General features: G+C 40.9%; 1 pseudogene; it reads right to left on the minus strand.

Annotated features, from left to right (window-relative positions):
* Window positions 1-560: 560 nt before the first annotated feature.
* Window positions 561-7,138, minus strand: LOC145049332 (inactive poly [ADP-ribose] polymerase RCD1-like; annotated as a pseudogene).
* Between the last annotated feature and the right edge of the window lie 325 nt (window positions 7,139-7,463).

The raw sequence follows: 7,463 nt of genomic DNA on the forward strand, positions 1-7,463 counted from the left end.
ATTTATGTCGATGACATCATCTTTGGCTCCACGAATCCCAGCTTAACAGCTGAATTCAGAAAGTTGATGGAGACTAAGTTTGAAATGAGCTCAATGGGTCCTATTAACTTTTTCCTTGGTTTAAATATAAGACAGGGACCCGAAGGCATCTTTATAAATCAGGAAGCTTACACGAAGACTCTCCTAGCGAAGTTCGGCATGATGGGAGACTCAAAAGTCGAAGTCCCAATGGCATTCGGCACCAAGCTTACCCCATCTTTAGACAAACCGGCTGTCGATATCACGCTCTATCGTCAAATGATAGGCTCACTGATGTATCTAACTGCTAGCAGGCCTGATATCATGTTTTCTGTGTGTTATTGTGCTCGATTTCAGGCTAACCCACGCGAACCTCACATGCTGGCAGTGAAGAACATCCTACGCTATCTCAAGCGAACCACCTCCTTAGGTCTATGGTATCCATCCAACTCAGGCTTCTTTGTTCAAGCCTATTCTGATGCTGACCTTGGAGGATGTGGACTCGACCGTAGCACTGAGGTATCACTTCATCAAAGATCATGTTTTTTTTTTTAGCACCAATCCATGTTTTACTAACACATCATACCTTTAAAATAGGTAAACAACAATCCAAAAACACCAACATATATCATTATCATTAGAGTTTATAAAATGAAAACTACTAGAACCAAAAACATCATCCCAACATATATAAATAAAAGACATCAAAAGGGAAACATGTTTTTATTAACCTGTTTCAAACTTCTTGCCCATCTTTAACTTCTGACACACTTCCCGAATTCGAAACATTCTTGCATTGGAGGCTGGATATCGTTGACCTCAATATCTGATCCCCAACAACCGATCTAAGCTTCTTAATAAACTCTTCTCGACTCATTTTTTTTCGCCCTAAAAGATTCATACAAAATATGCACCAATCTCATATGATCAGGTTCAACTTTAGCAGAAACTGCTTCAAACAACATAGAAAATGGCATCCATGGTGATTTAGGATCTTTAGCTGTGCTTGAACCAACACTAGGAATAGGAACCTTCTCCTGAGGTGGGAAGTTTTTCCTTGGTGTACTCGAAGAGGTATTATGTTGATCATGAGTTGTAGTGACTCTTGACATATCAAGCCTACTTTCTTCAAAAACAGCATTCCCTTTGAGAGTTGGAGGCATCTTGAAAGCAACTGTACATTCAGGGAAGATGTGTGTGTTGACATCCATGTTCCAGATTATATAAGAATTTGGATTCTATGAATCATCAACTCCAGTATCAAAACATGGATCACTTGCATGAAACTGTTTTGATCCAATTTCAACAACTTCTGAATTCCCCAAAATCACACGACATAAAACCATATGTTTTACCCCATTTTCGTCAACATCACATAACATAGCACTTTTGTGGGCAGATTGAACAGCTGCCAGGTGGACACCATAACCATAAGGCCCAAGCTTTGGCCCATTGTGAGCATAAAACAGAACGCCAGATGGCGCATCCCCATTGGCTACACACCAAGCATACACCACATTTGCCTTTCCACGAAGCTTTTGTGTGATTTCAACCTGTGTCTGAAAAAGCTTCTGTCTTGCTTCCATGAAACTTCCGGAACATTTCTTGACATCAAAAATGTCAACTTTCAAATCTTGACCAATCCCCATCACAAACATGTTTCTAGCCGTTTCAACATCGACATTCCCACAGATCGTTTCAGAAATCGGGGATGCGTACTCATCACTCTTTTGAGGGGCATTTTCGTCATTTACACCTTGACCTTCCTGGTCAACCTTGATCCTCTTCACGTTTGACTCATCCATGCATTCCTCAAACTTATTGTTAAGCTCAATCTCCAAATGCAACTTAATTTCAGGAGCCACAGAAGACGACTCAGCAAGATCCACATCATCATGATTCCCGTGACAGGTGGAATGAGATTTCGGAAAGACACAATTACCCCCGTCATCAATCCAAGCAATCGGCTTTTGGGCCCCGGTTTTCAAATCAATCTGAATCATGTACAAAATCTGTAACATGAAATGACTCCCATTAACCTTCACTTCAATTGCAGCCTTCTTAGAACGAAAATCGTCTTTGACCAAGTCAATGACTTCTTGTGAAAAGTCAACCCATTGACCATCTTGGGAATACAGTAGACGTTGTGGTAGTCCACTCTTGATGAAATTTGAGTAGTTTTTTAGCAAAGTTTTTCTTGAACAGGATCCACATTTGTTTTTGCATTCAGTTGATCTTTTCCTCTTTCCAAGCTTTTGAATTGTGGGCCTAAAAGTCAAAGACTTGCTGTTGACTATTTGGGTTTTGAATTGATTTTGGGTTCCTATTTTCCTTTTTGAATCAAGAATCACTCTTCGACCATTTGCTGAGACTTTCACACCTCGGTCCCCAACCCCAGAGATGGAACCTCATCAATCCCCAGTTCCTTCACCTCCACCAACAATTCCTATTTCCATTCCCACCATAAACCCCACTATTCCCCCAACCTCATTCCCTATACCTCCACCCATATTCACCACATCAACCGAAACACCACCAGTTACCGAAACCCCTCCAGTAACCGAACCACCACAAACTCAAACACATACAATCGAACCTACCCATACACAACCACCACCCGAAACTAATCCAACACCCACTCAACCTGAACCCACAAAATCCACAACACCCTCAGCTTCACCACCACCTCCATCTCCAGAAGACGCCTCCGATGGCGACGACCAATACCTTGGTGGTGATCACATGAACTTCGATTCGGTCTACTATAGTCCGTTTCAAGTTCAGAGTGACGAGGAGGATGATGCTCCAGTGACAAAGAAGCATCTCCAAGAGCTTAACGAGAAGGTTGATCAACTTCTCGCCTCCTCTTCCAACCAGCAGTCATCTCTGTCTGAAGCTGCCCTTCAGAAGATCGTTGACGCCTTCTCCAGGGCTCAACATGATTCGGTGGCCTCAGCAACTGCTGCAATCGATGCCTCCACCCGAGCCTGTGAGGCTGTGACCGAAAAAGTCGATAAACTATTCAACGACGCTTCCGTCCTGCTGAAGTCCTTGCATGAAAGCGCCGACGCCACTAAGACAACTCTGGAACCGATTGTTCAACAATTGGCCAAGTTCGTCTCGACGGATCTGTCTTCGTTCGCTACACTCAGACAACATATTAGCGATGACAACTCGGCACTTCGTGCCTCCATCGATGCCCGCCTGGCAAAGCTATAAGAGGATCTTGCAGCTGAAAATTCTCTGATGGACGTCTTGGCGAGTAAGACAACCGCCCTTAAGGTCAAGAGCACGCAACTCTCCAACTCACAAGAACAATTGGAAGCTCTTTGATCCGAAAGGGAGGTAATAAAGACGTGTGTTTCGGATGTCCACGCAGTGTTATCAAACATCCTGGAAGCACACGACCCCATCCTAAACCATTCAGTGAGGCGTACCCTCGCTGAAAAACTCTCTCCGGCCATGGACCTTTTAAGCAAAATCGAAGGCCTACCGAGTTTCGTGTCCATTCCGAAACAAGGGGGAGATGAAAAGAAAGGATCGAAACCACCTCCTTCCTCCAAAGCTACTCACACAACCGAACCACCCTCTGCTGATCATGCTTCGGGTTCGGGTGTGAAGAACAAGGGAAAAAATATAGCTGAGGGAGGAGATGAAGATGAAGATGAAGATGAAGACAAGGAGACCATTGCTGACATGTTAAAAAGAAAGAACAGTCGCAATGCTGAAGACGATGCCAGTCGTGTGGCGCGTGAGGCTGAAGAAGCCGAACGAAAGCAAAAAGAAGCCCACGATCTCCTTGAGAGCCGAAAGATGCTCTTCCCTGCCTGGACCAGGGATCGTATGATAAAAGAGGCCATAGAAACTCCAAGCATATTATGGCTCGAGCCGGTTATATCATTCGACTGCAACAACACTATCGATTCGCAGTTTGATATACCGCTGACTCGAAAGGCATTCATCTTCCACGCCTTCTCTAATATTTTTGAAGTCCCGCATCCGAACGATGAGCTTGACAGGGAGCTCATTGACTTTTACCTGGAGGCCGCTCGCCCTCTATATCTTACCTGGAGCGCCCAAAAGATTGTAAGCGTTCGGGTGCCGAAGCCTTATGCCGTGGGGAGATTCACAAACGTTAAGTTCAAGCTCATTCGTGGATCAGCAAGAACTGCTCATATTATCTCCCTGGCGGATCTGCCGAATCTGAATCCTCATGATTGGATTGTCTTATACAATATCCTTCTGACAAATGAAGCCGAATATGGTCCCATCATAGACCATGTCAAAAGGATGTTGGCCTGCTATATCATGGAGGTTGCCCTAATGGATCAGGAGGTTGCCACAGTGTTTAAGAAGAAACCGAAGATAGCACCTGTGGGATCGGCCAGTGATCTAAATCAAATGCAAATGGGCAAGATTGATCTGAGGCGAAACTCAGTAATGTTCACTAGAGCCGAAGGACAAAAATGTCTCTTTGCTTTAGCTGACAAGCACCTTTACACCACAGCTTGCTTGGAGCACGTCTTATCAATTATCAAGCGGTGTAAAGAGAATTCGGCTGATGACATCAAGTACTTTAATAATATGATCAATTGGTACGTCCGGTTTAGACAGACCATCCTCTCCATAACCAAGTGTCTATTTAACACCGTGAAGAAGAAGGTACCAGCTTCCGCTGCCGGCCCAAGTAAAAAGTGAAGGTCTCGCTCCAAATTGACGCAAAGCGGGAGATTGTTGGGCTGAAGTTTTATTTTGATGTTGCGTCTTTTGGGCTCGATAGTTTAGCCATGTACACTCCGGTTTGGGCCTGTCCAACCGAGAGCCTTTGATGTATTGTATATAAGTTAATGCTTGCATGCATATTAGGGCAACAACGAGATAGAGGTTTACGATTATAGAGATTTTACGAATAGCGATTCATCTAGAGTACAGCAGGTTTCTTAATCGTTTTGTAACCTATCAATCCTCTACAGTTGATGTTCTTAATCGAGCTCTTCTGAGGATTTTATTTTAATCATTCGACTCGTTTGATTCAATCTTGTTTTGTTCTTTTTATTGCGTTCTTACTGTTTTTATATTCATACACTTGTTCAAGATCTAATCGATCTTCATAGATTAAAAGTTATTTTAATCTCATCATGATGTTATGATTCATGTATATTCATTGTGATGGTATTCAATTGAGTCACAATAGCCCTCGGACGTTTCCGCCGTCTGGTTCGGGGGTGTGACATCTTCGTCTTCATCAGTGTCATCTGACTTACAGCTTTCAACATCCACATTGTCAAAGTCACAAGTTTGAGAAGTAGAGGGTTTATCATTTTCATCCTTCACTATCGAATCAACTATAATTTCTTCACCTTTGACCTTAGATGTTATATTAATGATAGACAGTTAAGAACAATCAATCTCTTCTTCCTCTTCGATCTCACTGATTTCACTCACATTATCTGAATTATCATCGACATCAGCATAATTGTGTTGAGAATTTGAAGTTTCAGTTTTCTTTAAGATTTTCACTTGTTCATTCATTGTAAAACTTTCATTAAAAATATTAACCAGTTCATTTTTCAAAAATTCATCAATTTTGACAATACCATATGCGAATCTATCATCAAGTATTTTGTCAAATTGAGCAACAGTATTCTCGCAGTCATAAGAAACAACATCAACTTTTTCGTGTTCAAAATCAGAAAAGGTAGTAGTTTCCTATGTTGTTCTTTGCTTATCTCAGATGAATGATGTAAAGTTGTTAACTTCTCATATAAACATTTAGCAGAGTTAAAATAAATGTTTCGTTGTGCTAGTAACAACCTAACTTCTTTGTCAAGATTGTCCCTATCACAATTTACATTTGTCATTTGTAATTCAAGTTTATCTACTCTGCTTCGTTTTATTTCTAATTGTCTTCTTGTCTCAACTAGTTGCGATTTTAGATTTTGTGCTTTTGTACTAGCAGACACAATAACAGAATCAAAATAAGCAACAGTATCATCAAATGAAGTTATTTCAGCATCATAAGCAGATAAAGGAATATTAAAGGATTTAAGAATAGCACATACCTTAGTGGTCATTGGAGATTTATCGGTGGACTTGGACACAAAGCACCGTCCAGAAACTTTCTCTTTGCAATTTTCTTCATAACTTGCGAACATTGCACCATGAGTTGGGTGCCTCATCTCTTCATCATCAGATCCTGAAGACCAGATCTGATAAGTTCCACTTTCTTCTTCTTCAGACTCTCCTTTCGCAACCAAAGACAATCCTTTCGCCTTCGCACGCACCTCCTCAAGCTTCTCTGAGTAGTAGGCTTCGTCTTTGATTTTGCTCTTCTTCTCCTCTTTCTTCCTTAACATGCAATTAGCTGCGAAATGATTCGCACCATTGCAGTAATGACAATCAATTCCAGAGTCACCTTTTAGTTTCTTCTCTTCTTTCGCATCTTTCTGCTTTTCTTCAACCTTCTCAAATTTCTTCTTCTCCTCACCTCCAACTTTTATGAAACCATTCTTTGCATCAGTTTGCTTTCCTTTTGGATTGAAAGGCTTTTTGAAAAAATTCTTAACTCTGTTGTTCAAATAAAATGCAACTGCTTCATCATCAGAATTCATTAAGAAACCTTCATTGTCAAATTCATCCTTCTCACCAGCATCAATTTCAGTAACCTTCGAAACTAAAGCCAATGGACCTCCTAGACTCAGTTTGATTCTTTAAACATTTCTATAACTTTGTTTTCATTTGTTTTTAGCTGATTATAGAGGTCATTCAATGTGGAAGTATCAAAACTTTGTTGGTTCTTTATCATCATACTCATATTACGCCATTCCTTGCGAAGACCCATGATGAATGTGAGATTGAATTCCATGAGAGATCTTGTGATTCCATACCTGCTGCAATGATAAACAAGCTCATTCTGACGATCATAGTAGTTTTCAATTGTTTCAGCATCCTTTTGTCTGAATTCCTTAAGCTCAACAAGACATTGGTTAACGGAATTGATCTTTGTCTTCTCACTTCCTTGATACTTCTCTTTCAGAGTAATCCAAATTTCCTTGGCTATTTTACAACTACGAATGTAATTGTAAACCACAGGAGGCAATGCACCTCTTAGCTCCCTCATACACCTTTTCTCATTCTTCTTCAAGCGATTTTGTTGTTCAGTAACATCGTTTGAAGAAGCAGATGCTCCAATTGATTGAACATTTCTAGGAGGTAGAATTGTTCCATTGATACAATTCCAGAGCTCTTCATCAATTCCATTTAAGTAATTCTCCATCCTATCAGCCCACTGATCATAGTACTCAGGGATTAACATTGGAATTTTGGTTGAAGAACCAAGCAAGTGAGAGAAAGAATTCATGGTATTCATGTTGAAGTTTGCCATTGATGAACACGAAAATTTTTTAGAAAAACTTAAAAAACTTGATAAATTTGTGAATTGATCA

The sequence above is a fragment of the Lactuca serriola genome, chromosome 5 (genome assembly GCF_051521515.1).
Source record: "Lactuca serriola cultivar US96UC23 chromosome 5, Lser_US96UC23_V15, whole genome shotgun sequence".
NCBI lineage: Eukaryota > Viridiplantae > Streptophyta > Magnoliopsida > Asterales > Asteraceae > Lactuca > Lactuca serriola.